The following is a 16,592-nucleotide window of genomic DNA, read 5'->3' as shown; positions in this document are numbered from 1 at the left end:
GTAACTAAGTTAAAAAACCCGGTGTCGTCTATAGCAACGGCTCCGGAGCGCGGCAAAATGTGCGGCGGGTGGTCTCAGCAGCCTGACTAGTAAATGGCATGCTGATAGTGAGGGGAATTGCAAGGATGCTGTATATCAAAACAGCAGTTAATGAAATGAAGTGATGTGTTTAAAAAAGTAAAAGGAATAGTGCTGAAGCTCAGCAGAACAGGGTTCCCCGAAAGTGCTGGCTAGAAAGTGCAAGGTGCAAAAAGCAGGAAGGAATGACAGGTCTAATAGAAATAATAGCAGGTGACACAAGGACAACCTTCAAAACAACCTACTGCAAAGCAATGCCCACTTGTTATGGCAATCAATATAAATAAGAATATTTGTGCAAAAAGAATCCAAACTGCCCTATTGGGGAGGAAACCCACAGAATGCACAATGTGCGCTGCCTTGCGGTATTGAGTGATGTACAGCACCCAGTATTCCCAGATCGTCACCGATATCGGTACTGACTGGGCCCAACACTGCTTAGTTTCCAAGATCAGCCGGAATTGGACGTTTGCCAGTGTGGTATGGCTGTAAATATCACTAGACCAACATATGTTGTCTACTGGGGAATCCCATATAGGCAGCTGGAATCTGATACTGCTAAACACAACACCAAGTATGGACAATAAGCTGCATATAGTGAGCAAGAGAGGGTCTGCATAGTCAGAGCCGGATTAAGGGGGATGCCAAGGGGGTCAGTACCCCGGGCCCCCCTGGCATAAGGGGCCACCCAGCCGAAGCTGCTCTGCACTGCTCTGGTGCTGCTGTCCCCTCTGCCCTGTATCTGCTGCTGACCCGTGAGGAGTGGGGAGGAAGCCACATGAAACAGCCGCGAGCGGGACATCACACACCCGCTGACAGCGCGGAATCCTCCCTCTCCAGCAGCCGGGAGTCTTCTCCTCCCTGCTGCAGCGTGGAGCCTTTACCCTGACTTCTCCTGTTGCCGTTGCCTGGCTTTGTGCTGTGCTGGGCTTGAAGGGGGAGAGGGGGTGAGAGAGGAGAGAATAGGGGGGTGGCCCAAATGTTTTTTGTTTTCAATGCCCGCTGTCCGGTCCTACGGCAGGCATTCGGAGCTCCGCCCCCTTGTAGCTGTATACCGCTATTCGGGGGCAGAGCAGAGGGGGCGGAGCTAATATGAGATCATTGTTACAGAATCACAATATATTGGCTCCACCCCCTCCCCGCCGACCCGCGAATCGCGACATTTTTTGCTGTGGGGGCGGGGCCTAATGGTGAACTGTGTTCCTGGCTCCCAGCAATATCTCCTGGCTGTGGCATCCATTCCTCACCCCTTTCCTCAGGGCAGGCTTCTGTGTAAGTGTGTGCACAGTTTGTGCTCTATCTGTGTATACTGTATGTATGTGCATATGTTCTATTAGTGTATACAGTATGTATGTGTGTATATTTTCTATGTGTGTGTATGTGTTTTATGTGTATGTTATGTATTTGTGTGTATGTGGGTGCATGAGATCTATGTAATGTGTATGTGTGTATTTATGTATATATATATATATATATATATATAGAGAGAGAGAGAGAGAGAGAGAGATACAAATCGATTGGCCGGCACTCCCTCTCCTTTTTCAGCAGCCGTGGTGCTCTTTACACTGCCTTCACATAAGCCTCCAAAAGTATGGCACTCAGCGGAGTTCTTAATCACATATCACAAACGCCAGCTAGTTCAGCAACGTTTCGGGTTTTATTTACCCTTTTGTCGTATATGTGCTGTTTGACAAAGGGTAAATAAAACCCAAAACATTGCTGAACTAGCTGACGTTTGTGATATGTGATTAAGGAGCCCGCTGAGTGACATACTTTTGAAGTATATATATATATATATATATATATATATATATATAAATAAAATATATATACAGTAGGTCGAAGTGGGGCGGTATACAGCGGTATGGTATACCGCCACTTCTTCCACTGACCCGGAAATGAGGAAATTAAAGTGCAGCAGGAGGCGAGGGAAGTGGCCATCCTGCTGCACATGTTGCTCCCTGTCCCTGTGCGGCGGCCTGTGGCTGTATAGAGCGCTGTACTAGTTTACCGCCACTCACCGCTGCCAGCCACCCACCGCATGCCGCTCACCGCAGCCAGCCACCAGCCGCTCACCGCCGCCAGCCACCCGCCGCTCACCTGCAACAAATGAGGTAATGTTCCCCTGCTGTCACCTCTCTCCCTGTCATTACCATCCCTGTCCCTACTGTCACTCTCTCTCTCCCAGCTGTCACTGTCGTCACTCTCTCCCTGCTGTCACTGTCGTCACTCTCTCTCCCTGTCGTCACTCTCTCTCCCTGTCGTCACTCTCTCTCCCTGTTGTCACTCTCTCTCTCCCTGTCGTCACTCTCTCTCTCCCTGTCATCACTCTCTCTCTCCCTATCGTCACTCTCTCTCTCTCCCTGTCGTCACTCTCTCTCTCTCTCTCTCCCTGTCGTCACTCTCTCTCTCCCTGCTGTCACAATTTCAGCTCATTCAGTGTGCTACAATGTGAATTTTGGATCATTAAGTGTGCTATAATGTGAATTTCGGCTCATTCAGTGTGCTACAATGTGAATTTCGGTGAATTTCGGCTCATTCAGTGTGCTACAATGTGAATTTCGGCTCATTCAGTGTGCTACAATGTGAATTTCGGCTCATTCAGTGTGCTACAATGTGAATTTCGGCTCATTCAGTGTGCTACAATGTGAATTTTGGCTCATTCAGTGTGCTACAATGTGAAATTCGGCTCATTCATTGTGCTACAAGGTGAATTCCGGCTCATTCAGTGTGCTACAAGGTGAATTTCGGCTCATTCAGTGTGCTACAAGGTGAATTTCGGCTCATTCAGTGTGCTATAATGTGAATTTCAGCTCGTACCGTGTGCTAAAAGGTGAAAGGGGCACCAGTACTAGATAGTATAAGGGGTTCTACTACACTGGACATGCCCCCTTTTGTGTGACCACGCACCTTCAAATTGTGTCCTTGACTTTTGCATACCCCCACTTCAAAATTTCTACTTCAACCACTGTGTATGTGTGTATATATATATATATATACTTACATACACACACACACACACACACACACACGCGCGTGCATCAAAAGAAACCCCCTTCCGAATCCTGCTTTTGCCCCTGCGGGGGGTGGTTGCTGGTCGGGGGGCCCCCTGTCTTGGGTGCCCTGGGCCCCCCAAGGGCTTAATCCGGCCCTGTGCATGGTGGATGTTGAAAGCGAGGGTGAAAGGAAAGGTGTCACTGCTAGTGAAGTTGGGACCTGTCAGGATCGAGTCTCTAGATATATAAAGACACACAGCGGTGTCTGACAGCACATGGCATGCAAAGAACATCAATGACAGGACACACGGCGGTGTCTAAGAAAATTAAACCAAACAGCGGAAGGCAGAGTCCAACAAAAAGTCACTATAATATGTCACAGGAAACAACTTAAATGAAAATCTTCATTAAGGCCAATCGGAGTAAGGCAATTAAGTTTGTGTATCCATTGTAGTTCTCATATGATGTGCATCCTTGAAGTGTCTTGCGATCGGTAAGTTAGTAAAGTCTTTTGAGGTGTCTGTAGCAATTAGGCACTTCTTGATAGATGAGCGGTGTTGGCTGAGCCGTTCTTTCATCATTCTACTAGTCTTGCCGACATACAGACGGTTGCATGGGCATCTCAAAATGTAAATAACAAATCTACTGTTACAGTCCAGCCTATATTTGATGGAATATTCCCTCCCATCAGTGGGATTTTTGAAGCGATTGCCTAATATCAGAACAGAGCAATTCGAACATCCTGTACACTTAAATACTCCCGGTTTGGTGGTAAGCCAATTGGACATCTGTCTAGGTTTCCGCTGTGAAAAGTCTGTCTTGACCAAAAAGTCCTTGAGATTCGGTCCTCGTCTATAAGCAAATCTTGGTATTAGAGATAAGTCTTTTTTCAATGTCGAATCACTGGAGATCAAATGCCAATGTTCCCTGATGCGGTTACGTATAAATGCTGATGCCATAGTGAACATACTGGAAAAATTGAGCCTATCCCGATCTTTATTGGTAGGATCAGTTTTCACATGTAGAAGTTCAGTTCTGTTAAGTTTCTCAATCTGCGATAAAGCATTATTGATTTCATTCTTGGAGTATCCTCTGTCCAAGAATCTCTGGCACATAGATTCCAAAGCTCCTGGTAATTCCGTTGGATTAGAGGTGATGCGTATCTCCCTCAGCAGTTGAGAGAAAGGCAAGCCCTTTTTCAAAGGCGCTGGATGAAAACTGGAGTGCAAGAAAAGAGTGTTACGGTCAGAGTCCTTACTGTAGATTGAAGTTAGCAATATATTATTCTCCTTTTTGATGGTCACATCCCAAAAATTAATTTGTGTTTTACTGAAGGTCAAACTGAATCTGATGGTTCCAGGGAGGGCGTTGAGTTCATTGATGAATTCCAAAATATGTTCTTCACTGCCTTGCCAAATAAAAAATAAATCATCAATGTATCGTACATAAAATTCTAAAAAGTGACAAAAACGTGAATTACCAATGATGTGCACCTGCTCATATGCTGCCATAAAAATGTTGGCATAAGAGGGCGCCATGTTAGAACCCATGGCGGTCCCTTGTTTCTGCAAGTAGAAACAATTTTCAAAAAGAAAATAATTTTTGTTGAGGATGACGTCAATGAGTAACATAAGAAAGGAGACTGGCAGTCCAAAATATGCATCGCTGTTGTTGAGAAGATCTTTGCATGATTCAATATCCTGTATATGGGGGATGTTGGTGCAGAGACTGGAAACGTCCAAAGTGACAAGCAAGGTATCCTCTGTCACACTCTGCACTCCTTTTAATTTCCTCAAAAAGTCAGAGGTGTCCTCTATATAGCTGGATGTTCTCCTAACCAGTGGTTGTAGATAAAAGTCGACCAATTGGGAAAGGGGCTGACACAGGGACCCTCTGGCCAAGATGATAGGTCGTCCAGGAGGCTTAGTTAGTGATTTGTGTATTTTTGGAAGTGTATACAAAAATGGAATTTTGGGATGTGTGGTGGTCAAAAATTCAGCTGTGCTTTGATTGATATAGCCATTGTTGAGTCCCACTTGTATAATAGAGTCAATCTCTGTTTTGTACACTCTTGTTGGATCGTAAGTGAGTTTCTGATAACACATGGTATCCGAGAGTTGGCTGTTGGCCTCCCATATGTAGTAGTCTTAATCAAGGAGTACGATTCCTCCGCCTTTGTCCGCAGCTCTGATGATTAACTGGGTGTCATTGCACAATGAGTCAATGGCTTTTCTCTCTCCCAATGTGATGTTGTGATGGTTAATTCTTTGGTTGGCGATGTATGGAATGGTATCCCTTTTGAGAACCCTCATAAACATGTGTAAAGAAGGGTTTTGTGATGGTGGGTCAAATAGGCTTGGCTTTTTTGGTAAACTTGACTGGTTGGTTGAGGATGTTGATCCTGAATCGAGGTTAGTTCCTGCAAAAAAATCTTTAAGCCGAAGTTGCCTGCCAAATTTGTAAAGATCCACATGCCATTTAAATTCATCATGTGTTACTGTGGGAACAAAGAATATGCCTTTGTTCAGAATGGACAGTTCGTCAGGTGTTAAGGAATGCTGGGACAGATTGAAGACTACCATTTCTAATTGTGTTTTTGTTGTCTTTTCCTTTCTTTTCTCCCACCTCGACGGGTGGGTACAGCGGGTTTTTTGGCGGTCTTCTATTCCCTAATAGACGAGGACCGAATCTCAAGGACCTTTTGGTCAAGACAGACTTTTCATAGTGGAAACCTAGACAGATGTCCAATTGGCTTACTACCAAACCGGGAGTATTTAAGTGTACAGGATGTTCGAATTGCTCTTTTCTGACAATAGGCAATCGCTTCAAAAATCCCACTGATGGGAGGGAATATTCCATCAAATATAGGCTGGACTGTAACAGTAGATTTGTTGTTTACATTTTGAGATGCCCATGCAACCGTCTGTATGTCGGCAAGACTAGTAGAATGATGAAAGAACGGCTCAGCCAACACCGCTCATCTTTCAAGAAGTGCCTAATTTCTACAGACACCTCAAAAGACTTTACTAACTTACCGGTTGCAAGACACTTCAAGGATGCACATCATACTGTTAACCAGCTCAAATGTTGTATCATTGGTCACATACCGCCCCTACAACATGGGGGTGATCGGGACAGAATTTTGCTACAACGAGAACTACAATGGATACACAGACTTAATTGCCCTACTCCGATTGGCCTTAATGAAGATTTTCGTTTAGGTTGTTTCCTGTGACATATTATAGTGACTTTTTTGTTGGACTCTGCCTTCCGCTGTTTGGTTTAATTTTCTTAGACACCGCCATGTGTCCTGTCATTGATGTTCTTTGCATGCCATGTGCTGTCAGACACCGCCGTGTGTCTTTATATATCTAGAGACTCGATCCTGACAGGTCCCCACTTCACTAGCAGTGATACCTTTCCTTTCACCCTCGCTTTCAACATCCACCATGCAGACCCTCTCTTGCTCACTATGGCCCTCATTCCGAGTTGATCGCTCGCAAGGCGAATTTAGCAGAGTTGCTCACGCTAAGCCTACGCCTACTGGGAGTGTATCTTAGCTTCTTAAAATTGCGACCGATGTATTCGCAATATTGCGATTACAAACTACTTAGCAGTTTCAGAGTAGCTTCAGACTTACTCGGCATCTGCGTTCAGTTCAGTGCTTGTCGTTCCTGGTTTGACGTCATAAACACACCCAGCGTTCGCCCAGACACTCCCCCGTTTCTCCGGCCACTCCTGCGTTTTTTCCGGAAACGGTAGCGTTTTTATCCACACGCCCCGAAAACGCTGTGTTTCCGCCCAGTAACACCCATTTCCTGTCAATCACACTACGTTCGCCAGAGCGAAGAAAAAGCCGTGAGTAAAAATACTATCTTCATTGTAAAATTACTTGGCGCAGTCGCAGTGCGAATATTGCGCATGCGTACTAAGCGGAATTTCACTGCGATGCGAAGAAAATTACCGAGCGATCAACTCGGAATGAGGGCCTATATGCAGCTTATTGTCCATCCTTGGTGTTGTATTTAGCAGTATCAGATTCCAGCTGCCTATATGGGATTCCCCAGTAGACAACATATGTTGGTCTAGTGATATTTACAGCCATACCACACTGGCAAACGTCCAATTCTGGCTGATCTTGGAAACTAAGCAGTGTTGGGCCCAGTCAGTACCGATATCGGTGACGATCTGGGAATACTGGGTGTTGTACATCACTTAATACCACAAGGCAGCGGACATTGTGCATTCTGTGGGTTTCCTCCCCAATAGGGCAGTTTGGATTCTTTTTGCACATATATTCTTATTTATATTGATTGCCGTAACAAGTGGGCATTGCTTTGCGGTAGTTTGTATTGAAGGTTGTCCTTGTGTCACCTGCTATTATTTCTATTAGACCTGTCATTCCTTCCTGCTTTTTGCACCTTGCACTTTCTAGCCAGCACTTTCAGGGAACCCTGTTCTGCTGAGCTTCAGCACTATTCCTTTTAATTTTTTAAACACATCACTTCATTTCATTCACTGCTGTTTTGATATACAGGGTTAATCTTTGGTTAACTCCTATTAACTGTGGCCACAAGCTTTGTTCATGCACCCATATGCAAGCCCAATTATCTTAAACCTGAGTCATCTGTTCTTTAATAATTTATCTGCCAGTGTCAGGTGACTAGTGTACCTTTAAAAGCCATGGAGTATTTGGCAGATACACAGTAAACCAAGTGGGCATATTTGCAGTTATATTATGTGTGATACAGTTGCTAGGTTTTAATTTTTGAGACTCTGTGATAGTGTAGGACCTGCATGAAGATGGGGTACCTTGGCGAGCAGTTTGCAGGCTTCCGTGCATTGGCCAATTCACTAGCTAAACCCCCATCATTTATTTATTGATGTTGTGAAAATAAGTGAGCTTGCTTTGTTGAGTGCTGAACTTTCTGTTTGTATATTTTTAAGTAGGTGGCCATGGGCTACATGCACCCCACCCTATGAGTGATGAGTGCAGACACTGCACCCCGCTTCTGGGGTGGTGAGTGCTGTGGTTTTATATTTGTTTGTATATATATATATATATATATATATACACATACCTCCCAACATGACCCTCTCCGGGAGGGACACAATGCTCTGCTTCTGGACTTTTCTCTTAATTTATGATTGCCGGCACCTGTTTTGAACAGGTTAAGAATAAGAAAGGTGTTTCAGCACAGGTGATGGCAATCATAAATTAAGAGGGAAGTCCAGGAGCAGAGCATTCTGTCCCTCCTGGAGAGGGTCATGTTGGGAGGTATGTATATATATAGTTCAAGAAAGAAAACTGCGGCACTCCGGAAGAAACTTTGCAAAGTTTTTAGTTGGCTGAAAATATCATGCCTATATATTTTCAGCCAACTAAAAACTTTTCAAAGTTTCTTATGGAGTGCTGCAGTTTGAACTGTTCCTTATTCACTGAAGGCACCCCCATACTCCGCATTTATACAGCGCAGAGTGCCAGATCTTTTTTTGCACAGTATATTCAGTGACGTGCGGTGGGGTGAGGCAGAGCCTTTCCTGTCATAATTTCGTTTGTGCCAGAGTTTTGACTGTGTAAAGTATATGAAAAATACAAATAATTTGTTTGAAATATCTTCTTTCATTATTCTAATGATTTTTAACCCTAAACTCTGGAGTAAAAAGTCTATGGCAGGTGAGGGAGTGCCTCACCTGCTTATCTTTTCCGCACATCTCTGATCAAAACTCACCAAATTTCCAGGAGTTTATACTGCTGCACCTGTGTATAATACCCAGATGTACTTTTTGGCTCATATATGGCATGTAAATCTGTCTCTGGGGCTTGCCAGTGCCCCCTGAGCCATTTAGCTCAACTCACATCCCTATATATTGTCGAAGTCAGAAAAAGATTACAATACAAACTACACACAGATTGGCGCTTCTCGGTGGTAGCGTAAGGAAAATGCGCAATCACTGAGAAACGCCATAAAGATGCAAACAGACACATATTTCATACAACACATAAATTAAACATGTCAAGCACCAGACATTATAATGTATTTATATAATAGAGTATAACATCATTAATAGATGTATTATTTGGAATGGAACAAGAAAAACATGTCATGCTTGGTGTCAAAATAATCTGGGGAATGTGTGGATTAGTTTGATAGCTGTGGTTAGGTTGTAGCACATTGCAACAATTAGTTATGATTAAATATATGAAAACTAAAGTCACTCTTATTAGAACAAAGAACATTCCAAAGAAAGCATGTGGGCAGGAAACCAGTGGCTAACCCCTATGATGTCTGATTCAAGGCTGGACGTTGCTTGCATATGAACTGACCAATGACACATCATGAATGAGAGACCTCCCTCTCCTGTACCAATGGAAGGAGCTTGAAACCAACAACCTGTTAACTCCCACTGTTTTGATATAGGCAGTTTCCAGGACTTAGAGGGTTAGTTGCTGTTTTTTGCTGAGAGAGAGAGATGGAGCGGAGTGTGCATTGAGGGAAATGGTAATGTATGCTGGCTGTGGCTGTAATGGATTATTTTGTAACTATCTACTTCTTGTGTAATTGTAACATTATAACTGAATGATATATATTGTACATGTGTTATATTGTATGCATACCCTTTTAATATCAAATATATACATCTCTGAGCGTTAGACCTCATACAATGAGTGCGAGTGCTTGTTTTCTCTTAAGGGATGTAGTGTTTGTGATGTACAGTGCATGTTTATCGTATATGGTAATAAGATGAGCCTTGCGTCTGCAACATATATAAACGCTGGCATTTTAAATATTTATTAGAAATAATCTGAACTTCTCAATAAATATATATACATACACACACACACACACACACACACACACACACACACGTGAATCAGACATAGACTGTACAAATGATGAGGGGGGTGCTAGGACTCAGGAGGGACTCACCATCACTACAGCCAGGGTGTCTCTCTTGTCTGTAGAGACAGCACAGCAGCGAGGCTGAGGGGTGGCTGCTGCAGCAATCTGGAAGTGTCCAAGTACAGTATATTAGATACTTGTATCTGCTGGCACCCGCAGGAGGCTGGGCACACATGCTGTGTGCTGGGCTGGCTCAGGGACGCTCCTCGGCGATGGCAGGAGAAAGGGAAGGGCCGGTGCAGCGTCATGAAGTTGTGCCAGCTGCACGCACCACCGGGACAGGAACGGACCAAGTGACAGGGTAAGGGAGGGAGAGTGGGTGGGGGTTTCGTGTGTCTGGACTCAAATAGTTTTCATGGTGAGCAGACACTCTAAAAAGTGTTAATAGTTGCTGTGGGCCCAGGGGTGTATCTAGGTATCTGAGCACCCCTGCCAAAGTAAAAGACTGATGCCTCCCCCACCTCAAAACACACTTGAAATAGGCAAGGCATGTACAGTAAAAAAGGGGCATGGTCACACAATAGTACCCCCAATTCAAATTACACCACACATTAGTGTCCCTTACTCACATTACACCACACAGTAATGCCACTTATTCACGTTATACTACACAGTAGTACTCTTTATATACATTATGCTACATGCTAGAGCCTCTTATTAACATTATGCTACACAGTAGTACCCCTTATACACATTATGCCATGTTAGAGACCATTACACTCATTACACCACAGTAGAGCAGAACCCCTTATACTCACTGCATCAGGTAGAGACCCCTATACACACTGTGCTGGGTAGAGCCCCTTATACACACTGTGCCAGGTAGAGCCCCTTATGCACACTGCACCAGGTAGCCTCTTCTACACACTGTGCCAGGTAGCCCTTTATACACATTGTGCCAGGAAGCCCCTTATACACGTTGTGCCAGTTAGCCCATTATACATAGTGCACCAGGTAGCCTATTATACACACTGCTCCAGGTAGCCCCTTATAAACTTACACCACTTAGCTCCTTATACACATTACACCAGGTAGCCCTTTATACACACTGCACCAGAGAGAGTGAGAGAGAGAGAGATTGTGGGTAGCCCTTTATACACATTGTGCCAGGAAGCCCCTTATACATGTTGTGCCAGTTAGCCCATTATACATAGTGCACCATGTAGCCTATTATACACACTGCTCCAGGTAGCCCCTTATACACTTGCACCACTTAGCTCCTTATACACATTACACCAGGTAGCCCTTTATACACACTGCACCAGAGAGAGTGAGAGAGAGAGATTGTGGGTAGCCCTTTATACACATTGTGCCAAGAAGCCCCTTATACACGTTGTGCCAGTTAGCCCATTATACATAATGCACCAGGTAGCCTATTATACACACTGCTCCAGGTAGCCCTTTATACACACTGCACCAGAGAGAGTGAGTGAGAGAGAGAGAGATTGTGTGTGTGTCTGTGTCTCTGTTACTCACCAGGACAAAGTTACTAGCGGGGCAGCGACCAGTACCACACAGGAAGCGGGAGGCAGGAGGTGTGTGGTGTGGTGCGGACAGCAGGGGGCAAATCAGTTGCCCCCCCAGACAGTGCCTTATTCGCAGGGTTGCCTAGCAACATGTAGAGCTGGCAGCAGTGGCAGCCACAGTTCCTGATGCCTGTCTCCTGCACGGCACCGCACTAGAATCTAGAAAATCTACTTAAACTACAGCTCTCAAGGGCTGCTAGGAGCTGTAGTTTATGTAGTGTTGCTTGATTTTGGTGCGGTGCCGTGCCGGACACTGGCGCCAGGAACTGTGGCTGCTGCCAGCTCTACATGTTGGCAAGCATCACTGCAGGGGGGGGTGCACACAGCCACTGCCTCTAAAAATCTACCTCCTGGCCACGGGTGGTAGCGCTAAGCAGTGCCCTTCCTTGCTGGCACCCCTGGTGAGTGCCATCCTGCCCAATGGGTAAATATGCACCTGTGTGGGCCTGTTTTTTGTCCCTGATCCCCGGCAGGGCCTCTCTGACTCTCGGGCCCAGTGCAGCCTTTCCCCTTTGAACCCCCTGTCACTAGGCCTGCTGACAGGAAAGACAAGGAGTGAGTAATGTCCCTCCTTTGACGGGTGGAACACCACCAATAACCTGACAAGAGAAATACATTTATATGATTAAGTGAAAAATCATCACTGGCACTTTTGGCTTTAGATCCCTAATTTTGTCCTCAAGTTTCCCGGTGGGGTGACGTGCACGTGGAGCCTGGTCTGTTTGATGACATGTGGCCCAATTTATAGTCATAACAAATAAGTGCAAAATAATCTGCATATATGAAAATTAGAGATGAGCGGGTTTGGTTCTCAGAGTACCAAACCCCCCTGAACTTCATGCTCCAAGCATGGATATGAGTCCAGCTCAGGACTTCCCAACAGACTCAGAAACCAGAATGAGGCAAAACGTCATCATCCCGCTTTTGGATTCTCGTGGGTTTTGAATCCCATATAAACAGCCACACATTGCGGCCATTTTCACTCCGGACTTGGAGAGTGAGGGAGACAGATCTCTGTCTCTCTCTGTGGGTGGTGGCATTGGGTGGGGTCAGTGTGTGCTGTGTAGGGGTGCTGTTCCTCTCACTGTGGTGTCCCTGTGATGTTAAGGGTGCTGTCCTGGCTGTCACTGGTGTTTCATATGGTGTAAGGGGTGCTGCAGCTGTACATGGGTGTTGATGTTCTGGCTGTCACTGTTGTACAGGGGGCAGGGGCACTGTCCTCCTGTATGCAGTGAAAATACAGGGGTGCTGGCCCTGTCTTGTATGCTGTAAAAATTCAGGGGTGCAGTGAAAATAAATGTACACTGGCCCTGTCTTGTATTCTATAACAATACAGGGGTGCAGTGAAAATAAATGTACACTGGCCCTGTCTTGTATGCTGTAAAAATTCAGGGGTGCAGTGAAAATAAATGTACACTGGCCCTGTCTTGTATGCTGTAAAAATTCATTGGTGCTGTTGTTAAAATAAAAGTACACTGGTTCAGTATGCTGTAACAATACAGGGGTGCTGTTGTTAAAATAAAAGCACACTGGTCCTGTATGCTGTAAAAATACAGGGGTGCTGTTGTTAAAATAAAAGTACACTGGTCTTGTATGCTGTAACAATACAGGGATGCTGTTGTTAAAATAAAAGTACACTGGTCCTGTATGCTGTAAAAATACAGGGGTGCTGTTGTTAAAATAAAAGTACACTGGTCTTGTATGCTGTAAAAATATATGGGTGCTGTTGTTAAAATAAAAGTACACTGGTCTTGTATACTGTAAAATTACAGGGGTGCAGTTGTTAAAAAAGTACACTGGTCCTATATGCTGTAAAAATAGAGGGGTGCAGTGAAAATAAATGTACACTGGCACTGTCTTGTATGCTGTAAAAATAAAGGGGCGCTGTTGTTAAAATAACATTTTTATAGCATACAGGACCAGTGGTTCTGTATGCTATAAAAATACAGGGGTGCTGTTGTTAAAATAAAAGTACACTGGTCCTGTATGCTGTATAAATACAGGGGTGCTGTTGTTAAAATAAATGTACACTGGACCAAATACAGGGGTGCTGTTGCTAAAATAAAATTACACTGGCCCTGTCTTATGTACAGGAAAATTACTGGGGTGCTGTTGTTAAAGTAAAAGTACACTGGTTCTGTATGCTGTAAAAATACAGGGGTGCTGTTGTTAAAATTAAAGTACACTGGTCCTGTATGCTGTTAAAATACAGGTGTGCTGTTGTTAAAATAACTGTACACTGGCTCAAATACAGGGGTGCTGTTGTTAAAATAGAATTACACTGGCCCTGTCTTGTGTACTGTAAAATTACAGGGGTGCTGTTAAAGTAAAAGTACACTGGTTCTGTATGCTGTAAAAATACAGGGGTGCTGTTGTTAAAATTAAAGTACACTAGTCCTGTATGCTGTAAAAATACAGGAGTGCTGTTGTTAAAATAAAAGTATACTGGTCTTGTATGCTGTAAAAATACAGGGGTGCTGTTGTTAAAATAAAATTACACTGGCCCTGTCTTGTATGCTGTAAAATTATAAGGGTGCTGTTAGTAAAATAAAAGTACACTGAATCTGATTGTTTGTATCGGTACTGTTTTTTTTTTGTTTAAAAGAAAAAGTGTGAGGAGAAAGCAAGGGGGAGGGGGTTGAATCAGGTGTGAGTAATCAGGAGGAGGAGGAGGGGCTGATTAAAGCAGCTGGCTGAGCCTATATAAGCAGTGATCAGACTCATTGAAGCTTGCTCATTGTAAGGGAGCTTGTATTTAAAGTGTAATACCATTAAACTTCTGGTGAGGCTGCAAGGGGCTGACCTTGTGAGTGAGTGAGAGGGTCTCTTACTTGGAGTAGCAGAGGGGCTGTGATTGTGCGTGTGTGAGGGGCATTTTTAAAAGCAGGAGCTGGAAGCCAAGCGAAAAGCGTTAGGCTCCTCCCCCTTACTCTGATCACCTTTTACCGATTTTATTCTATTGGCATCACTCATCCACGGGGACGTTCCCCGCTTCTCAATAGAAGGTTCCCTCCATTAACACGAGGCTGCTCCGGCTAACGCTACTGCTCAGCGTTTATTCATACATATCCTGTGGCTGTTACCACCTCGTTGGAGCCTCTACAATAAACGGCGGCTCCAGCCAGCACCACTGCACGGCGCCTTCAGCTAACAGAGGTTACTCCTGCTACTAAGGGTGGCTGCGGCCAGCGCTGCGATGCGGCGCCTATAGCCACCAGAGGATTCTCTTTAATTAACGACAGCCGCGGCCAGCGTGCACTCAACTAACAGCACCAGCTCTGACTGGAAACACCAGGACACCACATGTTTCTATCCAAGTGGGCAATAAAGGACTTCCTCTACCCCTGACAGATCATACGAACATCCTGGTAAATATACTAAAGACGCCGGTAATTACACAGTAGCAGCCTCTGTTTCATTATTTAGTAATTCCTCTCCTTGTTCCATCAGTTAGGGCTATAGTGGATTCCACCGAGGACGCTCGGTGTGCATAGCCCCAGGAGAGGTAATCACACACTACTAATAACTGATATTTCACTGCTGGGACTTCTATGTTTTATTAGCTACAGTGTGCATGTTGCCTCTGCACCTGTAGTAAAGATTTGCTACAAAGTTAATCTTCTGGAGCGATACAATTTCATTAAGCATGCAATAGCAATAATACAACTTTCAAACAGTGTTACAAATTTACATCTGTATTAAGGTAATGCTCTATATACTGTTGTAACTATCTTAATCTGTGGACACTGTCTATCAATTATTAATACGGTTTTTTCAGAGTATACACAAATCTTATAATTTTTTTATATATTGTGTACCAGTTTTTATTGGTGTGTTATTATTCTAAATAAATATATTTTATCTATTTTGGTTGTCAGCTCTCCACAATTATGGTATACTAACAACACTGTAAGCGCAGCCAATCTTTCTCTTTTTTCTCTTGTACAAATTATTAAAGGCACATACACAGTGCTTTTTTTGGCAGCGCTTTATTGTTGTTTGAACCAGTTATTAATATCTCTAGGCGCTTGTAGCAGATTTGTTTTTGCTTTTGTTTTTTCTATTTTTATTCTATCTTTATTTTTATTATTGTCATTTTTTTATATATAAATATATTTGAATATATATGTATATTTTTATACAGATTCGCTTTACTAATAAATAACGGTTGTTTAAGCCAGAGAATATGTATGTTGTAGTGGTAGGAGGCAGCTTGAATAGCTGTATAAACTAGATGAGTTACACTGGTATGGAACGCATAGAATCTCGTAAATGAGAATGCGGGAATATAATCAAAGTGAGTCATGAACCGCAATAGTATACACTTAGTGATGAGCGGACTATACACACATGCGCGAATCGAATGGCGCAAGATATAAAAAAGCCCCGAGTAATTGCAGTATAACTATAGACACTGATGAAGCCGCTGACGGAACTTTAAATGGAGAAACGCGTTTGTCATATTTACTGCAAGGAGAGTTGGATACTCGAAGTAAGTGCCGGCCGGCCAGAGGCAGCTACTTTACATGTAAAGGATTGGACATCTTACCTGTTATCCATCATACGGTGGACTCCGGATAAGGCTAGTTTTGGAGGCGACAGCCGGGAGAGGTATTTTAAGCACGTGTAAAGCTGCAAATTAATACGTAGATGAAAATTCCTATGATTCTGATGAGCGGGGACTATGAATGATTATAAAGCTGGAAGTAACATCTAATACCAGCTTAAGTATACGGGGAAATTCCGTGTGGAGACCGCTTTATAACCAATTGTGCACTCAAAGAACTGCTACTTGAAATATAAATGGAGGCTTGTTAAACAGCTATACAGGCACTGAATTACAAACATCAGCTACTATTGTAGCAGACTGACAAAATAAGGTTACAATTGTGACAATAGGGTTGGATGAGATTGCTCAGGTTAAGTGCTTAGCTGCATGCTATTATACATAGTTAGGAGTGTTTAATATTCTCTGGTTGGCAACAAAAGATAGTAATATGGCATGAATTGCATATTTTAATTATATCAAATAGAATATTGTATATTTGAATGTTTTATATGGGTTATTAAAAACATTTATTTTAATG

At 43.7% G+C, this 16,592-nt stretch overlaps 2 pseudogenes; one reads left to right on the top strand and one right to left on the bottom strand.

Annotated features, from left to right (window-relative positions):
- Window positions 1-452: 452 nt before the first annotated feature.
- Window positions 453-572, bottom strand: LOC134929996 (5S ribosomal RNA; annotated as a pseudogene).
- A 6,595-nt stretch (window positions 573-7,167) lies between these two features.
- Window positions 7,168-7,287, top strand: LOC134930556 (5S ribosomal RNA; annotated as a pseudogene).
- Window positions 7,288-16,592: the final 9,305 nt, after the last annotated feature.

The sequence above is a fragment of the Pseudophryne corroboree genome, chromosome 5 (assembly GCF_028390025.1).
Source record: "Pseudophryne corroboree isolate aPseCor3 chromosome 5, aPseCor3.hap2, whole genome shotgun sequence".
In the NCBI taxonomy this organism is placed as follows: Eukaryota; Metazoa; Chordata; class Amphibia; order Anura; family Myobatrachidae; genus Pseudophryne; species Pseudophryne corroboree.
This window is presented reverse-complemented; position numbering and strand designations above follow the sequence as displayed.